The following is a 26,492-nucleotide window of genomic DNA, read 5'->3' as shown; positions in this document are numbered from 1 at the left end:
AGCTTTCTGAAGATCAACTAATCACTCTCAAAATATGAACAGGGGTTGGCAAATACTGTTGTTACTGTCAACATCTGTTGTTTGTTTCATGAAGTGGCTGTTATTTTTGTCTATCTCGTGTAGTTGTGTGTTTACATAAATCACATGTATGTAATCCTTACAAATTCTTTGCATGCCCCTCATGCATTGCTTTGTATCTTAAACTCCCTCTGTTTCCCTTGTCACGTTTGCTCCGTCATAAATACACTTCACCGTGTCCCATCATAGCCTTGTTTTATGACAGAAGGGATAAGCAGCAAAACCCCTACCCCTTTAATGCCTGACAGTATCACACTTACTCACGTGGGAGAAGCAAACAGGCCCCTCGTGCCACAGGCAAACAGGTTACGTGACGTTCACAATGATCCTCTGTGAGTTAATTTGGAGGATAATTTTCAAGGCATAGGCCACAGGAGAAGGAGCATGCTACACATGAAAGCAGTAATGGCTGTCCAGGGAATTTTTGTCTGTTACTGCAGGTCACAGGATGGAGTGTGCTACTGTATACATAACTGAAAAGACTACTGCAGCATGATGTTGCAGAACCTGTTATCTAATTCTTGGTATGGTCTCAGCGGTCTGAAAGCTCTTATGTCAGTTTAGCTCTAGTCTTGTTTACAGTCAGTCTGGACATGAGTTGAGATGTTGCAACAACATGCAACCTTATACGAACTGGGAACTATTCTCAGAAAGGCGAAGCTCTGCTACTTGGGCGGAGTGATTTGCTTGCAGCACCTGAGAAGCCCCGTGGTGAGGAGCAGAGAGTAGCAGTGCTTCGCCTTTCTGAGAATAGTTCCCAGTTTGTATACGGTTAGAAGATGGCTGTGTCTCATGTGACCTTGTTATTTGTACACGCTGTGACTATACAAATCACAACATGTAAATAGGAACATGTTGGCGTCAGACAGAGTTACGACACGCACGGAGATGAGAAGGGTATGTTTGGACTTATCTAACTCTGGGGGATACGGTGAATAAGCTAAAGTCCCAATCATTTGCCATTTTCCTTTTTAAAGTCTGTCTTTCTTTAATTCAAACCCGGGCCCACTGCATCGCGGAGTAAACCTCTATATATGGGCGCCCGCTCTACCAACTGAGCTATCCCGGCGCCCAAGTGCAGCTATTTTAATAATCCATTATTCATTTTAGTCATTTGTCAAAGAAAATATCCCCTGCATCTAGTTTCTCAAATGTGAGGATTTTATGCTTTTCTTTGAGTTTGGACTGTTGGTCAGATAAAGCAAGACATTTGAATACATTATCTTGGGCTTTGGGAAATATAACAGGCATTATCTCAATATCTGAGTTTTCATAGATCAATTGACCAATCGATTAATGAGATAATGGAGAAAATAACAACCCGATAATACAATAATCAATAGTTTCCGCCCCACCTAGAAATGCATTGACAGTACTATGTTTTTGGCCCTTTGTCTCCTACAGTTTGTATTGTACTCTAAAAGCGTACAGTCAGATGAATGATAAAAATGTGGCGATAAAGGTAAAATAGTTGTGTGTCTCTGAGCCAGATGGCATGCAGTGATGATGTCTGGCTTGCAGTCAAGGTGGACAGCAGATGAGCCAGTATTCTGACAAGCAAATAGATTCCATACCATTGCCCCCATCCATCCCACCTCACTTGCCAATCAACAAAGATAATCTTTTGAATTAAGAGAAAAAATCCAGGGTGAACACTTTGATGAGATAAGTACCCTTTGTCAGTGCAGGCAATGGTATTTTAATTAAATATATGAACACATGGTCCTGCCCCAGATGCTCAAGTCTAAACAAAGATAGCATCATCTAATCAAAGCCAGGCCCAGAGTGTTTCAAGGGCAGAATTATTTTCTATTAGGGCCCCTCTCTCCGGGGATTGAGCCAATTTTCTTTATTATGATAGAATCAGCATATTGTAGATTGACTCTAGCGATAGTGTCACGGCAGGGTAGGTGCGCTGGTCCCAGATGCACCACCAGCATCTTAAAACCTATGTCCAAACTGCAGATAGTTTCCTTTTTGATTACTATTTGGGATAAGTAAAAGAAGAAAGTGTACAGTTTCTTGATGTCAGTTGACAAGGTCCCTGTGTGTGGTTCTAATGAGCTCACTGATCCATTATTCTCTTGACCTTGCTTGATTGTAATCAGTGTTCCTTTGAAATATGCTATTGAGACCCACGAGGGTCTCAGGGCTTTCTATCGTGATAGGCATGTGTTTCAACAGGCATGGAAACATTTAGAGTGTAAAACAAAACACAAATATATATGCAAATAAACATATGTGCTCTATATGGAGCCCCCGCTGAGATAATAAAACTATATTCCTCTGGATTCTCTGTGGATACTGTTGATTGGACACTGCTGTGATCCAGCAATTTAATGAGATCTCCTAAAGGGATGCTCTCACTAATGTGTACACATCTGCTTTCATCACAGGGGCCGGATATGGCTGGATGCTAATACCAACACCGGGTTATGTCATGGAGGCTAGCACGTAGCGGAACACAGTTAGATGTAAGTGATGAAGTTGTAATGTGCCATGTTTTCTAATAGGGTCACTGAGCAGCTGGGTTGAGTCTGGATTTGTTGGAGAAGCAGAGATGCTCTCTGGAAACTAAAATGCTCAAGTTGCATTCAATCTCCTAAAACAGAAACATTGAACAACCTGCTGTCAAACCAGTTGACATTTGAATCCATGTGAGAATATTATTTTTAATATGACCATTCTCATTTTCAAGGCATAATTGAATTGAGCTCAAATTGCATTTTATTACACTGTGCAAACAGGCTTGGTTTTCACTGCTGCCACAGGAGTAGACATTTTGGTTTAAAGCTGCAATTGCATGCTACACATTACTGTTTGTGAGAGTCTGGGGTATGGTGGAATGCTTAAGTAGTTTGATTTCAGTCTTTGAACAAAGCATCTAAATCATGAATTGCCTAGCTCTCCTTGTACATTCTTAATTGGCTTAATTTCAGTCAATGGCTCTTTGAAACATCGTAAGACAAATGTTGTAAATTCCAGGCAGGTTTGTTGTGAATTTTATTTGAGTAGAAATATGACAATGCATTATGTAAAGTCAGAAAAAAAACAATCAAGAAAAGTAGATTTTGTTATTTCAATTTGCAAGTATTCATATGGGTGCCATGTTTTACTCTGTTTGGGAAAAGGTAGCATTTATTTAAGTTGGTAATGGAATCATGCTCTATATTAACATCTAGTTAACATTCAGATGTTACACTTTCCTTATTTGTTTTGAAGGGCCCATGTGCACATAGACTTAGAAAAGTCCCCCCTTTACAGTACGCTGTTTATTTTAGATACACTGATAATGTCTGGGTCAGTAATAAATATTCATATCTGTATTTGAATGAGATACTGACAAGCCATGCAGCTTTTTAATGTAAGCCAACAGAGAGACGACAGATTTCGGTACAGATATTCCAGTGCGGAGAGAAGTTCTTTAGTAATCTAACACATCTTAACATTATAACCTGCTTTCCGTGTATTTTCTGTTGTAAGCTTTTAGCCTTGACACTAACACAATACTTTTTAGCCTGAAAGATTCAGGCCTACTTTGCCACTGTAGCAGCTGAATCCAATGTTAAAGTTACAGAGAAACTAGCATTAGCTGAGTTGTGAGTTTCCTGAGAGTGATAACAGAGATCTGTGTGCATACTGTAGGTTCTAGTTATATTCAGCATTGCCAGTGTGCCCAATATATTGTATGTTGGCTAACTAACATTGGTTAGCATGTTGAATCAGCAGTTGCTGACTGCCAAAAACTACAGTTAAAGTTCCACAGAATATTAAGAGAAATAAGGGACGCAAAGGGGACTCTCATGAGAATGAATTATACTGTGCACTGTAAGCCTAGTAACTAGTCTTTCCGTGAAGTATAATTACATACCTAATCATAATTACATACCTAATTATTATAAATTATAAGGCTATGTTCACACTTGGCATCTTTTTCAGAAAAGTTTTAACTTTTTTCAACTTCAAAAAGACGCTCCGAGCTGCAAAAAAGAAGTCGGCGGTGGCGTTTTAAAAAGCGCTTAGGACTTGAAAACACTGTTTACTCCAGGATTATAATGTAAAACAGACGCTGGCAGCTTAAAGAAAAGACGCCAAGTGGGAACATAGCCTAATATTTGAAAGATTTTAGTGGCTGTAACTTTTGGTGGCTCTGTGACAAAACAACTTAACTGAATTAGCACTGATGTACATTCATTTAATGGCTTCACTAAATTATTTGCCAGAAATAAAATGTGTGCTTCCTATTTCAGCAAACATTTTATTTTCTGGCTCGTGATTTTTTTCCCCAGACCAATTAATGGTTTAAAAACTGAGTAACACATTGTGGTCACATTAACTTTCTACATATCACCACAGCAAATACAAGTTTAAATGATTCAACAGTGTATAATTGCTTCCTAGGACTGTGACTTTCCATATTTGAGAATTATTATATGTAAAAAAAATATGTAAAAAAAAAAAAAACCGTTTTGCAAGACAATATGCCAATATTGATTTTTTTGAAATTCTCTTTTTTATTGAGTCAAAGCAAGGTCGGAACAAACAATGTAATCCTCCTTATGGGGCTTGCAAGCCTCATCTATCAAGCATTCTGTAAAATACAGTTGTAGCAAAGGGGTAGTAAAACTGAAATAGAACAATTATTTATTTTTTTAAGATTATTTTTGGGGGCTTTTTCCTTTATTACATAGAGACAGTGGATAGGCATGAAAGGGGGAGAGAGATGGGGGATGACACGCAGCAAAAGGCACCAGGTCGGATTCGAACCCGCGCCACTGCAGGACTCAGCCAACATGGGGCGAACGCTCTTACTGGGTGAGCTAGAGGCCGCCCCAATAAAGTATCTTAAATAAAAAAAAAAGTTTAAATATAGAAAATTAACTACTAAATAAAAAACAAACTTGCAGGAACCAGAATATTGGGGTGTGCCTTCAAGATACTCAAATTACTTACACAACAGGATAAAATAAATAAATAAAATAAATCAAGACCACAACTTAATGTATTTCAAACGCATGATTGATGCCAATATTTAATGTGTAATAGGACAGTCAACAACCGAAAATATCCTCATCTTGTATTATCTTTCATTAAATATTCTCTCAGGCAGTAGTTGAGACAAGGCCCCATGTTCTGATACTAAGGGACACACTTCTTCAGCCTTATTTGTGTTCACGTCACAGTGTCCTGAGCTGATGCGGAGAGGATAGGGATGCCGCGGTGAGGAAATGCTCCCACCGTAATAAACTTGTGACAACATTGGTATTACCACTTACACCGTAAACGGGCCCTGGCTGTAAAAAGCCTTACAGTGGTTATATGATGGGAGAGTGCTGTGGTCCATATATGGCACCATTTGACGAATTTATTCAGCTATTGGATAAATAGGAACAAAACTTTGATTGAGATATGTGGCCTATGCAATGCTGAATGTTTAATTTATGTAGACAATGTGCAGATGTATTATTTTATCCTTACCCTTGCCTCTGTTATCATTTTAACAGACCTGCGCCACCCAGTCCCCATGATTGTCATGTCCTGGTATTTATAAACCAATTTAACTACAAATAACATATCCTTTATATTATTGCTGACAATTTCTCCTGGCATATCATAGTGGTTTAAATTAGTGAATGTAGTTCTCTTACCTTCAGGGCAACCATTGATTTCCTTTCCTTTTTGTAACCCATGAAAATCAACTTGCTTAACTTGAAACTTGCTTGAGTTTGGTAATCCATCACAGTGGTGAAAACCATGCCTGTTACTGCTCTATTAATTTTTTGGGGATGTGTAAATCTAAATTAAATGGTAGTTTAGTTTGAAGTAATCAAAGACAAATTATTTTTCACTAGTAGGCTATTACTTATACAACACAAAACATAAACAAATACCTGTGCACCTGCTATTCATAACAGGTCTAAAGGATATATATCAAGCTGTAAGTCATATCCATCCATCCTTTTTGAAAATAAATGCATTTATAGACACTCAGTGGCAAAACCAAATGTGACTAAGTCCGATAAGGGCATTTTTTACAAGACAAAGGGCAGCAAACACAATCAGTTTATCTAAGATCTGTGGGACCTTTCTTTTGTATCAAAATGTCATGGGACTGGGAGTCAATAACTCACATTTAATGACTGAGGGAGAAGTTGTGGTTTACTTTAATGAAGCAAGAAAACAGTTTATCTGGCTAGATTGACCTTAGGCAATTACTTTAAGCGCATTCTTTAATCAATAAAACACTAGTTCTGTTTCTGTATGTGTGTGTGTGTGTGTGTGTGTGTGTGTGTGTGTGTGTGTGTGTGATGCACAGCGATGTGTTTTCCAGCTTCTTTAGTTGATGTAACTCTACAGAGTTTGTGTTTGATGTGTTGCTTTTGTGCAATATTTGACCTATATGTTTTTACATCTCAAAACTGGTAGGCTTGGGCGGTATACATTTTTTTCATATCTTCCTGACATTTCACCGGGGTATACATAGGTGTATGGTGGTATTTGTGTAAAAAAACAAATGTAAAAGCTGAGCTGCTGGTGATAGAAGTCATTGTAGCATGTATGAAATTGTCTAGCCTACAATGCTGTGGGTTCAGATGTGTGGGTTAAAAGTGTCACTCGAGTGAATAAGGATGTCCCATTCCCAACTGAGGTTTCCTCTGTCCTCGCATCTCTCCCTTGCGTCTTACGAGGGCAGAGCTAAACGCCCTGACAAACCGAGCCGACGGCCAGGAACTATTGGCAACGAAGGCCGACTGTGGCGTCGCCTCACGTCGTCTTTGTCTTGGGCAAAAATTCGCACTGGAACACACCGCAGAGACAACAGCCGAGGGCCAAGTGCCACATACGTTCTGCGCCGCAGAAAAATGAAAAATGAAAGGAGCCCTGTGTGCCTCTCACAGTTGTTTTCCTCACTCTCGTTTTCAAGCTGACCAGCCAATCAGATGAATTGGCTGTTTGGCCGACGCATGGCGACGGTGCGGGACACACCGCACAAACCAGGGCAACGGTCGCTCACTGTCGACCCAACTAGGACTGAGGGCAGACGGTCGCCTTGGGGTGTCAGGGCCTTAAGACGCAAGAAGAACACATAAGTGAGGGAAACAAAGATGCAAAATAAGGTAATGGGTTGAACCTTGTGTGTCTAATATGCAATTAGTTGACTAAGACAAGTCTTGCCGATTATAGAATACATGAATAGGAAATATGCGCCCTTCTTCCAGAGATTCTTGCTGGAGGATCCAATGACACTTGTTCCCGTGGTGGAAACCAACACATCAGTGGGCTGAATGGAGATGATGTTCGTGGGTGGTGGCAGACTGGCAGTTGAATAAAATCATGCACACAGCTTCATCCATGTTGGCTGGCTCACCTTCATCGTCAGGACTAGACCGCAAATACTGCGCAAACAGGGGCAGAGGCAAGTCCTGTAACGTTATTCCCACTACTCGCAGTCGCCATCTTTTTTTGTCAAAACTAAATGCCCACTGGCTGTTTTTAAGAGAATACAGATAAGTGACCCCCCTGCAAATAAGCTTTGTTCTGCTCTGGGCTTGCACTGGCACATGGGTAAAATAAGAAATCACATTGCAGATGAATATCTGCACAATGGCCCTTACTTCTGTATGCTTGGATGACCTTGTAAGATCTAAATTCCAGATACAGTATAGAGAGGATGCTCCAAATGAAAGCTTTGCACAGGAAATTGAACTGTCACACAGATGGAGAGGGAGAAAAAGCCAGTTTGTAATATAGTTGATTTTTATGCTGAGGGTATGCTTATGTGGAAATGTCAGACTTAATGGCTGTTATTCTTAATGAAATACTGTATTCCGAAAGGAGGCTATACATTTTTGTAACTAGCAAGCCATTTGCAAGGTGATTCATTGTTGGGAGTTGCAGTTGTATACTGTTTATAGATAAGTTAAATATACATAACAAATATAAGTCAATAATACTGAATGCTAATTTAAATAAAAGATGATTACAAATATGTGGTGCTGCAGAGACAATGGAAATGCATTTTCTGTTCATTAAGAAGCGATATCAGCATGATTTTTGCAACTATGGTTGATGTTTATATAACACAGTCTACTGAAATGGACAATGGTGTTCCAATCCTTACGTTTCTGTGTTCTACAAATTTAGAAAAAGGTAGTAAAAGATATTTGTATTTGTGTTCAGCAGTACAGTGTCTTCTGAGTAGTGATTTGGCTGTTTTAGTTTCCTTAACAATATTCTATTACATTTGGTAGGTTATTCATCCTAAGCTACCAACTTGTAAATCAAGCCTTCAGTTAGTCAGGTATCAATCCATTATGAATACAGTAAGATTCTAGGTCAAAACAATGATGCAACTTTTGCTTAAAGATGGGGATCATCTAAGATGGGGATCTTTTAATCATTAATCATCATTAAGTCATTTTTTTCACATTAGAAAACCGTTTAAAACACTGACATAACTATGTTTAATGCAAAATCAGAGGAGGCTACATTAGGAGTTAAAAGAACACATCAAGGGCTCATTTTGCTACTCACAAACAACATTTTACCCTCAGCCTATCTGTATTTCAGTCAGGCCATTGTATTTAACAAGCATAGCCTTTGTCACCAGCTCCCTGATTCACACTCGCAGCGTTCCTGTTTTCGTTGTCCGGTCACAATGATCATGTTTGACAGTGCCAATAAAATATGAACACTAGCTGGCTGCTTATTAGACAGTTTGGATATGATGTCTTTCTCATAAAGGTTTTTGGGGCTTCCTTTTCCCTTCATCTCTCTTTTTGATGCATCCTCATTATTTTGATATTGGCAAGTGAACTTTTGGGATCCTTGTCTGTGCTGTGGTGACAGATGTTTTTGTTTGTTTCCTTGTCTTAGAGTAGATGTCATACTGTAGTCCCTAGATGTATTGTCAAATCACGAAAGAATAGCAAAGATACAACATGTGACAGACTCCCAGTTTTTGCCCAGTCTTTTGTTTGTTTTATTTTTCACTGCCGGACATCCTGTTTGTTTTAAATGTTGTCCAATTGGAAGCATTACTTTTTTTTTATTTTCAGGCAACCTGCCGGTCCACTCTGTCATCAAAACATACAGTAAGTTGTGTTGTAAATCAGTCAACGTTACAAATGGTGCTCCTTCAACACATGATCCATGGTCCTACAACACACTGCCCTTCCCATGTTACTGCCATGACCTTACATTGTCTCTTGAGATATGAGTTTCAGTCAGAATTCCCTTTCTACAATCTAACTTAAAGTAATGACCCCGAAGCTTACCAAGAGCAATTTCAATTCAGAACTGCAGCTATTCATTTATATCTGATATTATGGACAGTTGTGGTATTCTCCTTCCATGTAGAGAGGCTAACCAAGACAAGTCTCCCGAACCTTTGACAATAAACCATTTCAAGTAGATCATACGTGAGTGAACCAAATGGCCTTGTCTTGGGAGCAATTTAAGGCAACAAATGACCAACTGGATAGAAAGTCATTATCATATCTTAGAGGAAAATACAGCTGTATGTCTGGCACCTCTTTTTCAAAATATCATATATGTGGATTTGCTCCAAAATAAAATATCCACATTTGTAGGTCAAAAAATATACTTTATAAAAAGTGTAGTTGCCTTTTTAACTGATTTTTAGACTTTTTTTAAAAATATACTGAGGATTTAAACTAAATACTCATTGTATGTTAAACTGTGAGTGTGCACATTCTTCTTTACTGACAAAGTTCATAAACCTGTTTTTTTTTTTTTATTTAGAAATGGCTATAGGAAAAGCAAGCTTATATATACAATAACAAAATAAAAACATGTCAGTCTTTACGTTCCTGTCAGGCAGGTCATGTCCTCCATCCTTCTGGGAACACATTTAATATACAACTCAGAACTTTCGTAAATTGCCTAAACACTTTATGCTGTAGCAATTCTGGTGTCCTTTTATGTGAGTTATGACTGAAATGAGTATCTAACTAAATCTGCAATAAGCTCCCATATTAGGATGAAGCTCCCATAGGACAAATGATGTGCCTGCATTAAATTAAGTGAGCCTTCTGATGCCATCATATCACCCAGAGCATCTGTGTCTGTTTCCATAATTATGCATGAAGAGAGCTTTAAAGGCAATCTATGCCACTGCTTATTTAGTATTCATGCATGAATAGTGTCAATTAAGTGTGATTCCCAACAGGACACCTAGACAAAGTAGATTGATTAAATTGTACAATCGAATGCATTTTCTGATAGTTTGTTTGATACACTGTGCACTGTTTTCTATATAACAGTACCTACTATCTTTATTTAGGGTCAGCACCTCGATATTTAAAAATGGATTGGATATCGAGGTTGCTTTCCATACAGCTATAAACACTGATGCCAAATGCTTTTTTTATAGTATATTGTAGGGCTGCAACTAACGATTATTTTAATAATCGATTAATCTGTTGATTATTTTTTCCATGAATCAGATAAAAAAACTAATCAAATCAACTCAATACATACTTACATACATACTTGTTTTAGTTAATAGTTGTGTAAAGGTAAGTAACCCAAAGAGCAGATACAGACCACACACACACACACACACACACACACACACACACACACACACACACACACACACACACGTTCACTTGAAGCTTATTCATTATTACCATCATTGTAGTAAGTGCAAGTTAAGTTCATTTGTACACCACATTTAAACACAGCTTAAGATGACCAAGTGCTATAAAAGAACTTTAAAATGAAATGAAAAAGTACAACACACACAAATATATTTGTCAACAATAACTGATATGGGACAAAGCACAGAATATATACATGACAATAGATTGAAATATTAATGGGCCAAAAAAGGCGAGTGAATAAAAACGTGTCTTTAGTCTTTCCTGCTTCACTACTGTTATTAACGAGCTAACGCTAGCTTGTCATGCTTGTCAAGCTGGATAACGAGTAAACACCACACCAGCACCAGAAGAGGGACATTACGTTCCTCACTTCAAAACGCAACAAACGTAGGATTGTGTAGTGACATTACCCTGCTGTTGAACTCCCTTCCTCCTCATCAAGGACTCCAACATGTTTACGTTTTAGGTGCTGAATCATCACCGTAGTGCGCCTGTGCCATGCCGTGTCGCTTTTTCTTATCTTGCAATTAACACGTTTTCGATTTATTTAGTGTGAAATGCTCCCACATCTTGGATGACTTAGGTCGAACTGATTTCTCTGCCTCCGCCATGTGTTTCAGAACAACGTTAAGGGTCTCTCCGGTCTCTCTCCGTATTTCCTCTACCCCCGCTCTGCTCTTTTTTCTTTTCTTTCGCTCCGCGCCACGCCACTCCGCACGGCACTCAACTCAATTGCTTTTATCTCTGCGACTGAGTGGCGTGTCGCGCGATACAACGAATCGATAATGAAATTCGTTGCCAACTTTTTTAATAATCGAATTTTATCGATTTTATCAATTTGTTGTTGCAGCCCTAGTATATTGTGACACACCATTTGCATGATGATTCCAACAACCAGATAGTTGTGTTCATGCTCAAGTTTGGAAGCTGAAAAATGTTTTCAGTTGCTGTCTTTGGACATTTAATAATGTTTTCACAGGTGGCAGTTTTCCTCCACAGATTATTGTGTAGTTAGACAGGTCTACAGCTATAACTAGGCATTGTTAAAACAATAGACAAATGATTTTCGTGTTCATATGTGTATATTTTATAAATTTGTATTATTAATATCAGAATGGGTGTTTTGTGTTTGCTTAACCAAACACAACACAAGAATTGAGGCTTAAAATCAATTGACATTTTCAAAGTTTTTCTTGTGGAAGTTTCAACTTAAGATGTCAAGTATCACATAATAAATAATTCATTGCTGTGCTGTTCTGAGTAGTTTGTCTGTGAGTTCAGGGTGGCACAGCACAGAAATTAAAAGGCTAGCATCCAGCTATAATAAGTACAACATCATTGGATTCTAATTTGTCATTCCTCCACCAAATACGACTATTAGAGGAAATGGATAGCCATTTAATTATCTTGCTGTGGCTATACTTCAGTGCTTTCAATGACAGTAGTGTCTAAAGCCTTGGTAAATTACCTCTTCTGCTTTATTTTGATTTTACATCCACATTCTTTACCTTTCTTTCTTGGGTTATATCTCTCCCTCTCTTTCAGTTTTTCTCTTGGAGGATTATACAAAGGTATGAATCACGTGTAAGGATTAATGCTCTCCTTCAGGGACCCTTCTTTTTGGCCAGCTCAAAGGAGGTGAGCTTGGCCTTGTGCATATACTGAAGCAGAAGTGTATTGATAGTCAGTGGGCTGATCATCAAAGAGAATAGAGACAGTTTGCCTTATTTTATAGGCAGCACTCCACATAGTTTATAGCTGTTTCCTTGGGTGTCAGGAGGTTTTATGTTTATTTAGTCATACAGCTAATGCATCATTTATATGCAATATCATGTCTCTATGGTGTCTGTTAAGAACAATGAACGCAATCACAAGCCAGCATGATCTTAATTATTAAAACTCCATATTCTTTATAAGCTTAATAATTCTGGTTCAGACCCTGACACTCTCCAACACATGAACCTGACGAACAGTTCATTAAACGGACCAATCCGGAAAAAGAAACGGCGTTTAACGGCGTGATTAATGGGGTCAATATGCTGCCAAAGGGGGATACTAAAACATGTCATTTTAATCATGGCAATGCTTGTGGGAGAGTTGGGAGCAAATAATTCATTACCATTTTCGAGCATCTTGCTGCACTGCATTTAAAAAAAACCCCCAAAAAAACCCTTCAGTTCTCCCTATGTAAGGATACCGGGGATGGAAGACGGTGGAGCTGTGACCTCAAAAGGACGAATGTCTGTCATTTAGCATGGGCGTTCCCTCAGAGACATAAAGGCAGCGAGTGTACAGTGTTTTATTCTGGAAACAGCTTTCCATCAGTGTCCGAGCTTGTGAACTTTGCATTTTTTATGGGCTGTCGTGTTTTGGCAGTGAGTCTAGGGATGTAGCTTTGGTGTTTTTTGTGTTGAGTTTCTGCATAGGACACTGATTAGGCAAGTCCATGGCTAATATAACCGCATTGGAAAAATGTTTTTGTTCACAGGCCGCCTGGCAGAAATGGCAGTCCAAGCACCGATGTATTTGTCACAAGTAATTAATTTTTCTCCCATTAAAAACGCCCACTGGGATGATGGGAAAGGTGGGTTCATTAACCTTCCTCACCCAAGCTTCCTGTGGCACTTTACAATGTATTGGTTGCTGGTTCATCCAATCGCCCGTAGCAGAATATGTGCAGTTAATTTAACACTTTTTTTTTTTCCAAGATGGCTGTTTTGCTCAGGGAATAAAGAGGATCTGCTTGGCGACTCAGTCCAGAATGTTGAACACTCTCTACTTCTTCCCTTGCACAAGACACATCAGAAGACATCTTGGAACCCCCTTCCCAACACCTGTCCCCTCCCCTCTGTCTCACTCACCACCACCGCTCTGCCTTCCCTCCCTAGTGCTTGGGTTGAATTTTGAATCGCTTTTTTCACAGTTTATTTCAAATTGTCATTTCATGGAGTTAAATCTCCAGGGGGGAACAATGGGTAAATTCCATCACACAGAGTGATATGAAAAGCAACCAGACCTTGTGAACGGGAAGTGAGAGATAGAATAAAATAAATAAATGAGTATCTCAGAGTGACCCAGAATACTGATGACACATACCACAGTGGTGGGCAACTTTGCATTTCAACTCGAACACGTTCTCTTTCTGTGACTCTCTCGTCTCTCCCTTCGCCCTTTTTTTATTGTCAGTCAAGGCACTTGCAGCCTGCTTACTCAAATGTGTTAAAATATTCACCGGTATATCCACAGACTGAGGGAAGCTTGTTAAATGGAAAGGGAGGAGCATCTGCATGTGTGTGCCCTCCCATAGTGCTGGCATGTAGATCATTGTTTGAAGAGCATCTTGACAGCTCAACTTGCTCTGTAGAGAAGGAAATTGACTTGTTCATACACTAGGAGCAAATGGATTGACGGGCTGCAACTAGTCTACCTGCCTGTGGGCAGTGCAGGAGGCTCTGATTGTATCCTTGTAATGGTCTCATTCAACAGCACGCCTGAGGTGAAGAACAATTAAATGTGTATTTATTCATGTCAGTATATTCCCTCAATGTTTTAGTACTTCCTTTAATAATGAGAGGACATACTGTAGCTTGATAATCAGCTGTGACTCCGTCGAAGAGTGTTAGTGAAACAATAAATTGTGGATGCTTGTTGACGGTGAATTGTGAATGCATTTAAATCACCGATAAGTTAAACCATGTTTGACTTTTCTCAGCCTTGTTGTGTATGGATTTGTAAGGTCTCTTTTTGCATAAGCAATTGGCTTCACAAAGAAAAATGCATATTTTGCTTGTTAAGTAAGCCCAAGGCAGCATCAGAGATTATTGGTTGTAATATGTAATATTTTACTCCCTCATTTTATTAATGTTCTTATGGTATTAGTATTACATTTCTCTGTGATGAATGCTTGATAAATAATTACTACTTGTATATGAGATCAGGGAAATTTTAAAAATACTAAAAACTCAGTGGTGGAAGAAGTATTCAGATTTTGAACTGAGTAAAAGTAGCAATACTACAGTGTTAAATACAAGTAAAAGTCCTGCATTCAGAATAATTTTTAAGAAACAGTACATCAGTATTATCAACAACATGTACATCAAGTAAAAGTACTTTACTAGGGGTTGGGAACTGAAACCCAGTTTCAAATTACAACCGATTCCAAAAGGCCGACACCGGGTACCTGTAAAAAAAAGAATTTGGTTCTGCTTATCGGTTCCAACTAGGGCTGAACGATTTTTGAAAATAATCTAATTGCGATTTTTTTCCCAAATATTGCGATTGCGATTCGATTATTTTTTTAAGCTTTGTCTTCTGTATTATTCAACAAAGACAAACAATAAATCATTTTATAGTTTGAACAACACACAATTACACACTAGACAGTTGAAAAAGTAAAAATATAGTATACACACACACATACACACACACACACACACACACACACACACACACACACACACACACACACACACACACACACACACAACAGTGTATTTTTTTTTTACAGTGCACAGAGAGGAGCTGCCTCCAGCCCCTCCCCCTCGTGAAGTTGCGTGCTGCCGTGTGCACTTGCTCAGAGAGGCTATCGTTACGTTAGCTAGTTGCTGGCATTCTTGCCGTGGGATTAACTGTACTAATAAAACCGTTGAAACACCGCGGCCGCACTGCTGTGAAAGCTCCCCGATCAGAGCTAATCAGAGCTAGCTAATAGTTGCCAACCGAGCCTTCAGTTCTGCGTGTCTGTATCCATTAACTGCATGTATGGACTCGAACCAGAATAAAACCCTTCATTTTATTAAAATGGCTGTAAAAGTTTTAAACTACAACTCAAAGTTGTTTGAATGACAGAAATCAGCTCAAGGTACAGTGTAGCGTTAGCGTGCTAAGTTGATGCATTCTCTGCGGAGTGCAGACTGATTTGCTCTCGCGAGTCATGTGACCAAATCGCAGCCTTTGCGATTAGGAAATCGTGTTTTAACATATCGCGATATTATCGCAAATGCAATTAATCGTTCAGCCCTAGTTCCAACTACACAACAACTACACCTGGCACTCGTTTTGGACTGGACGACGCTGTGCAAAGCGATACATTTTGTTTTGTTCAGGCAGTACGGGCAAGATGAATAAGAGTTAGGAGCACGTGAGTCAGCCGTGCGCCATGGACCGCAAGTTTTCTACTCCGCTCCAATCGCCAACAGCTGTGAGCGCTCTGTCTCGCTCCCACTCGCACACACTTGCTACACACACACACACAGAATGCACACACCATTGTTAACCCAGTTGTATGTTTTTTCCAAGACGCAATGAATGTTCTTTTGCGTTTTAATTCGTATGTTGTTTATATTGGCCGCCATTTCATGTATGAAGTTAACAAGCCTGCCCGTATCTGTCTGCATGCAGCATGCTGAGAGACACAGGCCGAGGGGAGCGAAGTCTCAGAGAGAAGGGCAGATGTAGTAATGTCGCTCCTGAAGCAATGTCTGGAAAATTATCTAAATGAAATGTTTTTCGGGCAACTGGCTGATTGTAAATGACCCAACGTATGTTGAATCCTGTGTCATTTCGGCGGGTTACAGTACAGTGAATAAAAAAGAATGAACAGATTATTGAAACACATTATTTAATTAAAGCAACCAAATTAGACTGTAAGAAATTAATTTACAGGTTCCATAAACTCTATGAAGTGAATTGTGTAAAAGTTTTTAAAAATAATTTAAGCATTTGATCTGTTTTCACCCCGCCCCTCAAAGAATCAGAATTGAGAATTGTTAAGAACCGGAATCGATAAGCAGAATCGATATAAGAATCGTTAAAATCCAAACGATGCCCAACCCTACTTGTTATGCAGAAAAAAAACCTTGAGTGAAATTATGTATCATTTGATTATTATCATGGTTGCATTAATGCCTGAGCTGGATTTAATGTTATTAAAGCTAATTGAGGTGGAGCAAACATGTAAAAATACCTCATTTTATAAACTGATCGTTCTGTGCTATCTCGCTGATTAACTAAAGTATTTCAGCCACACCCATTGCTAACAGGTGCATAAAATCCAGCACATAGACATGAAATCTCCACAAACATTTACAATGTGTATTAATGAGCGGAGTGACCTTAAACTCAACACTGTCAGTTCCTGAAAAGTCTACTAGATCTGGCCTGGTCAACTGTAAGTGATATTATTGTGAAGTGGAAGCAACTAGGAGCAGCAATATCTGAGCCACGAAGTGGTAGACCACGCAAATTCACAGAGTGGGGCCAACGAGTGCTGAAACGCGTAGTGCATAAAAATCGGCTATTATCTGTTGCATCACTCACTACAGAGTTCAGCAGACAAACGGGAGCCACACAAATGTTTCCATGGCCAAGCAGCTACACGCAAGCCTCACATTTTATTTTATTTAACCAGGCAAGTTATTAAGAACTAATTCACATATTCTCAAATCACCGTGCGCAATGCCAAGCGTCGGCTATAGTGGTGTAAAGCACCATTTAGTAAAAAGCCTCCCCAATACACTTAAAGGTAAGAGTGAAAGTATCACAACTTTTAGACTATGAGCCTGTACTGTAAAGGAGTAAAAAACGACTAGCTCACATACCATCATACCATTGGTGCAGGGGGTTTTGACACATTAAATGATTGCCTAATTAAAATAATGAATATGCAGACAAAGCCAACTGTTTAAGACTGAGCTTAAAAATGTGAACATATATTTAAACTCTTTAGTCATCTCAAATACAGAATTCAGCCTCAGTTGATTAATCCATTATCAAACATATCCATGTTCCTCTTTATTGCTGACAGCGCTACCTGTGGCTATAATTGACATTTTACCTAATGAGTTGCATCATGCCAATGAATTATTGTCTGTCGTTTGACCTTTTATTTGTCAAACAGCAACTGAATCCTTTTTGTGTGTGATTGAGTCTTGTATAGTAGTGGATGTTTAAATGACACATAAAGGGGGGTTAACACTCGTGTGGACTTCAAGCATTGCATCCTCATAAATTTTGGTATAAGAATATTATTAGTCATCCCATGTAATTTTTGACAGAACGCAGTTGGGAGCTGGATTTCATTCATATAATTAAGTCAGTGTGGGGCATAGCTGTTGTAAGCTGTTGCTTGGCCACCTCTAAAGCTGCAGTTCTTGCAGTAATGTAACTGGTGACTTTGAAGCTTCATGCTTAATTCGTTCTTGATTTGTTTCATCTATTGGAATGACAGAGAAGCTCTGTATGAACGCATAATGGTGAGAGAAGCAACATCATAATTCTGGTGCTATAGTCTATAGATGACCTAATTTAAATCCACTTTCTCAGTTTATTTAATTTTATTAAAATAAATTGGTTTAAGTTTAATGGTTGTTCCAAACAGTGCTCTATGATTTTCTGATGACAGTGTTGCCAGGCTGCATCTCATTATATATCTTTATTTAACTAGGTATTAGCACGATGAAATTACAGTCAATTTGCACATCCCTCTGCAGAGGCCTTTATAACTGTGCTGCACCTGATGGCACAAACACTGAAGCAGATGGGTTGATCTGCGCTCTTGGACTTGGAAGACATATTTGGAGATGGTGTATTAACTCTCAGTGCGCTCCCTGAGGCTCAGGCTTGGCTCCGCTATCAGTCATTCATCTTTACAGTCATCACTCACATCATTCACAGACATCCCGCCACCCCCAAACCCCAAGGGTGTTGAGGGAGACTCGCAGAAAGATTGTGGAGGCTCCATGAGTGGCACCATTATCAGAGCCCAGTAATGGATTACCTCAATGGTCAACCTGTCACAGTCAGTGTTTGCCCTGACATTTCATGTAAAGTTGCCTTCCCCTGGTGAAATATCATATTGTGGCAGCCAGGTAGTGGTTGTTTTGCCAAATTGGTTGTCACTGTGTGTATAATCCCCTCCTTCTTCTGCCTGTCAGTCCTCGTATCTTGCCAGCTTGGCTTTATGCACTAGTAATGCTGAAATGATAACAGTGTAGGCAAACAGAAAATGGGTAATTGGGAAGCACTTTTGGCTAAACACTTATGAGACTAATTTTAGTGCATATTTAATAGATTTTTGACAAGTCCCGCATACCCACACAGTGGTTTTTAGTTATTCTTGCTGATTAGACTTCTGCAAAGGTTGAATTTTGAAGCTGTGCTGGGAATTACGTGAGGTCACCAAACTCAATATACCAATAACTAGGGATGTCCAGATCCGATCACGTGATCGGAAATCGGGCCCGATCACGTGGTTTCAGACTCGATCGGAATTGGACGTTACCTCCCGATCAGGACTCGGATATATATGTATATATATTCTCATTATTTTTAACACATCTATAGTTATGCGGTGACACAGAGTTAGACCCTTTTAACTCACACAGAAACAGCAACGCGTGCGGCATGACATCACTTTGTTGCAGAGACGCTATTGGTTAAATGCCGGCAAAGTAGAACACGGAAGCAGCTTGAAGCGGAAAGTGCGAGTATGTCTGCGGTCTGGAGGTATTATAAAGTTGAATTATTATAGAAGTATCGGATCGGGACTCGGTATCAGTAGAAAATCAAATGACTCGGACTCGGACTCGAGGGCAAAAAAACCTGATCGTGACATCCCTACCAATAACAATGTTAAAGGTATAATTCGTCCTAATTAGACAGTCTCAACAGAAAGTAAGGGAGATGTCAATCAAGCCTGGTCTGTGCTCACCCACAGTTCTGTGGAGAGGTCTAATCAGAAAAAGTAAGTGAAAACACCTGTATGGGCCTTCCATGTTTGTGTAGGTCATTTACTTGGCCTTTCATCAAGTGTCTGGTTGTATGTAAAGCAATTCATATTGTGATTATAGTCCGTTAACATGCCACTTTACTTCTCAATGGTTTTAGTTTCAGAGAATGTACCATTTGAGCCAACCATGTCTTTACCTTTACTTTTTAAATCTTCTCATAGACAGCATCATCTCATGAAAGCTATTGCGCTTTTCATGGTAAAGAAAATCGCCGCAGGCAAAATGAGTTTGACATTGGTCCATGGTACAGGCAATGGAGGGTGACATCCAATATCAAAAGAGTGGCAGGGCTAAATATTTTTTGTCAGGCCAGCGGCTTTACTGTGAAGAGATGTGGATGAAGGGTTCATTTGGGTCTGTATTTCAACACAGCATTCTGAAAACTCAAACTCCAGGTAAATGCTTCTCTTTGGTCTTCCTTTGTTGTAGGCAATCACAGGGCACAGGAGGACACATGTGGAGGCTCTTTAGTTTCCAAAATACACTAAACAGATAAAGAGGCAACAGCAATGTCAAGTGTCTTATTGAGTAATTATAACAGGATACATTGAGTGGGCATATAAAATGTATATGTACTATAATACATATACATTTGTATATGCCCACTCAATAATATGGAGATTTGTAATTGATATTATCAGTTAAAAATCCATTAGGGCTGCAACTAACGATTATTTTAATAATCGATTAATCTGTTGATTATTTTTTCGATTAATCGATGAATCGGATAAAAAAACAAAAAACAAAAAAACATTAATTTACATCAACTCAATACATAATTACATACATGTTGTTTAGTTAATAGTTGTGTAAAGGTAAGTAACCCAAAAAGCAGATACAGACAACACACACACACACACACACACACACACACACACACACACACACACACACACACACACACACACACACACACGTTCACTTGAAGCTTATTCATTAAATTATTACCATCATTGTAGTAAGTGCAAGTTAAGTTCATTTGTACACCACATTTAAACACAGCTTATGACCAAGTGCTATAAAAGAACTTTAAAATGAAATTAAAAAGTACAACACACACAAATATATTTGTCAACAATAACTGATATGGGACAAAACACAGAATATATACATGACAATAGATTGAAAAATGAATGGGCCAAAAAAGGCGAGTGAATAAAAACGTGTCTTTAGTCTTTCCTGCTTTACTACTGTTATTAACGAGCTAACGCTAGCTTGTCATGCTTGTCAAGCTGGATAACGAGTAAACACCACACCAGCACCAGAAGAGGGACGTTACGTTCCTCACTTCAAAACGGAACAAACGTAGGATTGTGTAGTGACATTACCCTGCTGTTGAACTCCCTTCCTCCTCATCAAGGACTCCAACATGTTTACGTTTTAGGTGCTGAATCATCACCGTGGTGCGCCTGTGCTATGTATGCCGTGTCGCTTTTGCTTATCTTGCAATTAACACGTTTTCGATTTATTTAGTGTGAAATGTTCCCACATCTTGGATGACTTAGGTCGAACTGATTTCTCTGCCTCCGCCATGTGTTTCAGAACAACGTTAAGGGTCTCTCCGGTCTCTCTCCGTATTTCCTCTACCCCCGCTCTGCTCTTTTTTCTTTTCTTTCGCTCCGCGCCACTCCGCACGGCACTCAACTCAATTGCTTTTATCTCTGCGACTGAGTGGCGTGTCGCGCGACACAACGAATCGATAATGAAATTCGTTGTCAACTTTTTTAATAATCGAATTTTATCGATTTTATCGATTCGTTGTTGCAGCCCTAAAATCCATCATTGATTCCAAAAACATTATCAATTAAAGGTGTAGTAGGTAAGAATTATAAAACTGTCAAACTGTCATATTTGCTTAAACTGACCCTATGTTCGAGTAGAACTACATGAAGCAGGTAATAATAAAAAAGAAAAATCCGGCTCCTCTGGCCTCAGCCTGTGGTGCGATTTGCAAAAATCCACAGCTCCCTGTTCAGAGGCACCAATCATGGCCAGGGGGGATGTCTAACTGCGTGTCAATCACTGCTCATGCACACACATTCATTCTCCCTTGTGGGGGGAGGGGCTTAGGAGACCGTTTTGGGCTTTAGCAGAAAGGGGGGAGGGACTGAGAAGTTGTCGATGTTCACATTTTTTGGCTAAGTCCTGGATCTTCGCAATCCTACCTACAGCACCTTTCAATGAAATGTTTGGTTTTTTTGCTCCATAACAATACTAGTGATTAAAAACTCCACAGGGTAAATGTAACTGTTGTGTGTAGGTGTCTGTGATATTTACCACTCAAATTATGCTTCATATGTATTTTGTAGCATGCACAGTGTTGCATAATGACTCATGCCAAGTTGTAACCATCTTTGCAAGCCAGCCAATAAACAAGATGACCATATTGCTAAGCTGTTTTCTTTCCCAAAAAACTTATGGTAGACAAGACAGATTCCAGGCTTCATAAATAGTGTTGTCCATGTCCTGTGGGAGATGGGACAGCATCATTACTCATTGTTGGAATCCCTTGTGTATACCAAAGCCATACTGCCAGAGCAGATATATTATCAGTCAGGGATTCTTGAAGATACACAGGTTGGACATCATTCTTGTCTAACGATTTTCAGCACACTGTATTTATTGACATTATGCAACTTTGGAATGCTGGGTTTTCACGTGCGTGAGATCTGTTCGCTACTGCTGTTTTAGTTGGCGACCATGGCTTGTAACGTGGTGGTTCTAGCCAGCTCATGCTGCCTGCTCTTACACTGAGCTGCAGGTCAACTTCCTGCTGGGATAACAGCCTGGGGAGAGTGTCACAGTGGAGGAAATAACCTGGGCAAATCAATACACTGTTTTTTTTTAAATGCCTATCAGACTTTGAACAGAGAGCAATTTGGATCAGCCAGAGCCATCTGCACTCAAAGGTGTGGATCCAAGGCCAAAGCTTTTAAAAATCCATTGTCACCCAGAGCCTTGCAGTTTGAAAGGCTAGATAAAAAGATGTCAAAAAAGAAACCTTGTAAGAGTCTAATGGAAGATAACAACAGATTATGTTGACCTTTGCTTTATACTATATCATAGTTTGCCAACCTGTCAGATTATTTTATATCTTAGCAGGCATGCAATCACTTGCAGGAATAAGAGTGATGCTGTTCTGTAACTGTTGTGAAACTGCATGTATGCTAAAGTGTTTTTTTCTTTTCAAAAGTGAATTAGTGAAAAGCCTCTCTTCTAGATGGTGTAACTCTTCTTTTGCTGGTGCAGTATATAGCTGTGGTGCATTGCAGATATACCATATATTTACATGAGAGGTATCTACCTTTTTAAAGTCACTAGTACACTGCTAGGAAAGTACTGTACTGTAAAGTGTGGTTAAAAAGCCATGCATGCAGATTCTTTCTCCAAACAGTGTGTTCCAGTGTTGGTATTTATTAAGAGACAGATGCAGCGTGTGCAAATGTCCTACAGCCAGTTTATCCACCTTTTATCGACTCTATTCCCTCATGCAGTGAGGTGAATCAGAGCAACCTCTTGTTCTCAAATACAGCATGAAAAGATACAAGTCAATTTCCTGTATTCCCAGCTAGAGCTCAAGGCTGTAACATCACACTGAGATCAATTTAGAACGTGTGTGTGTGTGTTACCCTAGCCATATTGTGTAAAGACTAGGTAGAGGAACATTGTGGATGTGATGCATTTTGTGATGAGTAACAAAGAGTTATTTGAATTCCAACTCTTTCACTGCATCATGAGTAGTTATTTTTTCACACATGGAAAGTCTTGCTTCACATATCAGAGTAAGACAGCAGTTTTACACGCCGACTTATTGGGACTTTAGCTTATTCACAGTAACCCCCAGAGTTAGACAAGTCGATAAATACCCTTCTCATCTCCATGCGTGTTGTAACTCTGTCTGACGCCCCCAGCGCTAGCTAAGCCTAGCACAGATCCTGGAGGTAACCGGTTCCAACTAGCTTACTACTCCGAATAAGTGACAAAATAACGCCAACATGTTCCTATTTAGAAGAAGGGTATGTATCGACTTGTCTAACTCTGGGGGTTACGGTGAATAAGCTGAAGTCCCAATAAGTCAGCCTGTTCCTTTTAAGTTGCCATACAGGTTGTCTAAAAGAAATTGTAAAATTGTAGTTGTATGACTGGTTATCCACATTGTTTGAATGCAGATCATATGTACAGCTGGTGGGAAGCAGCTGGTGGAAAGCAAGCCTTTTTGGCAATTTGACTGTTACAGCGATATCATGCTTATTTTTGTTTTAAATGAAATTATTTTTTAAAACACTTGGCTCTGAACAGAAAAAGAATTTAGAACACCTTTTTTACGTTGTCTGCCACATAGCGATGTTTATGCCATGGCAGGGAATGAAATTAGTGTTTGAAAAAAAGAAAATCACTGAATTCCTCCTTTTGATAGTCTTTATCATATGACCTTTATCAAAGCTAAACGTAATAGCTTAAGCAGCCTCCAGAAAGGTCCAACCATAACAACAACTTGAGCTGCTCTACCCTGTGTGGAAAGAAAACACAGAATCTTATCTTTTGATATGCCCGCCTCTTTGCTACAACTTAAAATTGGTTTAATCACAATATTTGTTTCTTAAGTTGTCTGTGGAACCAACATGAAAAATTGCTACAGTTGAGAAAAATTTAATTTTCTATTCTTGCCATGATACCCCGAAATATTTCTTCGCTCAATTGTAAACTGTTAAATAACTGGTAAATTTCCATGTACTTGTTTTATATGTGGCTTATTGAAAGTGTGGGTCTTTAAAATGCCTGAAGCTATATTAAAGGTTTCCACACATAATTTCTTTAACTTTTTCTCTGAGTGTAAGCAGCTAGCATACAACAAAATGCAAGAAAGTATAATAAACCTGGCATCTTAGCAGGCCTCATTGTAATAGCTGTAGATTTCAACTGTATTTTTCCTTGTGCCACCACCACATATTTTCAACCCATTTTATTTTCTTTGACTGCATTAAAATAAAACGTGACCACTGAAAGGTTAAATGATTTCCTTAATGAAGAGGACCATCTTCTACACATAACTTCTGAAAACCGTAAAGAAGTAGGTTACCAGCTAATTTGTCAATTGTACTAATTGACATTAGTACAAGTCCATCTGTGTCTGAGTTGGTGGAGTACTTACTCTGGGAACATGGCCTACCATTAGCACTCTGCCATTTTCTTTGACATGGAACAATAAACAGTGAGTATAGTGCACTACTCACCAAATTAAAACACTAATTCACTTTGAAGGCTTTACAGTATGTTAAATAATGTCAATTTCAAAGGTGTGTGCACTGTACAAAATAGGCCCCTTAATAGATTTTGCCCCTAAAATGCATTCAGGTTCAATATCAATAGAATAGGGTCTATTGTCCACTTGTGTGTAGTTTTATGCTGAATAATTGAAAACCTAAATGTATTTTTGTGTCAATAATCAGACCATCCCCTTTTCTTCCCTCATCCCATCTTCCACGCCCAGTACTCCTGTTTTATCAGTTTTGTTAAAATAATTGAATTGAAAGAAAAAGAATGATGAAATGATTCGATTTGGGTTGTGTCCCTTACCAATAGAAGACTGAAATTCCATTTCTTGCTTCTATTCCTCAGTGTGCAGCCTTGATATTTGCAATATTTGAGAGCTTTGAGTAAGCAACAAGTCTTCCTTCGTTCACATGCAGTGACAGCTGACAATATGTCAAAGACTGCTTTTTGTTATCCAGGTGAGGTGTATTGCAACAAAACGCTGGTTGGTCTCGTTGAGACCCCAGCTATAAGCATCACTCAGGCCATTCTTTGTCGAGCCTTCAGATATGTGGCCATTCAGTGCAAATAATTACTTCTCCAGACCAAGACTGCCTTTGTCTGCTGATGTGATGTGGAAAACTTTTGACGGTTTCCTCTGTTCAGGCATGCTTCAATGCATGCCGAACAACATTCATACTTTTAATAAGGGTCTGGAGTAGAAAACGTCCAGTGACCTCATCCTCCATTCAAAATTAGTATGGCCCTTTGAAAACACTTGAAAAAGGTTCTGTTATCTCCACAAGTCACAATGAGTTCCAAGCCCATCGCAGAGAGATCAGGGTCCAGATGCCTTTCTCTAATTGTTTCAGTTGGCAGTAATCAATACGCAATCAGTTATTTTTATTTTGTCCTGTAAAGAAATGATTTGCAAGCACTTTCACATTGTTGGTACTGTCACTGGAGGTAGACATACAGGGGGTGGAACATTCAGCACAAAATAATGCAACCCAGTAAACAGCCATGCAATAAATGCTACCCCTGTGAAGCCTATAATGTATAGACCACTGTGTAAGGGAGGTGTTTAATCACCACTGTGGGTGTCTCTTGAAGCCTCATGTTGTGTATAGGAGGTTGATGATGAATGTAGACCCCTTCTACCTTGATCTGATTGGAAACCTTGAACAACAGCTCAACATTGCATAGATTTAAATGAATACCTTTCTTAGACCGTCACAATATTGGAATATCATGAACACATAAAAAGGTGTTTATGTTGTGTCCCTCTGCATTTAGGTGGTACTTTATGTTGTATACTATATGCTTTGGAACATATAGCCTACAATATAATTACTGACTTAACTGATATTTGACTGTAAATGTACTATTCAACAATAATAATGACTGCAATGAAGGCACATCTTCCCACCAATATACAGCATACAGATTATATTTAGTGGTTTGAGTAAATCCAAGATCTATTTTCCGTTCACCGGTCTGTGGAGCAGAAGGAATGATTTTAGAGGCGGATGAATCAAATATCAACAGGCTAGACAATGCTGTCAAAATGATTATGACATATGCAGCAGAGCCACAGTTGCCTGGGCCACACACTAGAGTTATAGATTTAACAGATTGCAGAAATAGTTGGTGGTTTGATCTGTTAAAGATATACGTTCCCGGCAAAAATATATTCACCTTTGCCAACTAAAGATCCTCAATGTTAACATACTGATGATACCTA

General features: G+C 39.1%; 1 protein-coding gene across 2 annotated transcripts in view; it reads left to right on the top strand.

The window, feature by feature from the left end:
- Nucleotides 1-26,492, top strand: part of LOC116039899 (phospholipid-transporting ATPase ABCA1-like) — a 204,571-nt gene that overhangs the window by 17,865 nt on the left and 160,214 nt on the right. The window contains exon 2 of one of the 2 annotated variants that reach the window (XM_031285034.2): nt 2,475-2,552. The exons of the other annotated variant lie outside the window; for it this stretch is intronic. The gene's annotated coding sequence lies outside the window, so the exon portion shown is untranslated. The remainder of the gene's footprint in view (nt 1-2,474; nt 2,553-26,492) is intronic. 2 annotated transcript variants of the gene reach the window in all.

The sequence above is a fragment of the Sander lucioperca genome, chromosome 17 (genome assembly GCF_008315115.2).
Source record: "Sander lucioperca isolate FBNREF2018 chromosome 17, SLUC_FBN_1.2, whole genome shotgun sequence".
Classification (NCBI taxonomy): domain Eukaryota; kingdom Metazoa; phylum Chordata; class Actinopteri; order Perciformes; family Percidae; genus Sander; species Sander lucioperca.
This window is presented reverse-complemented; position numbering and strand designations above follow the sequence as displayed.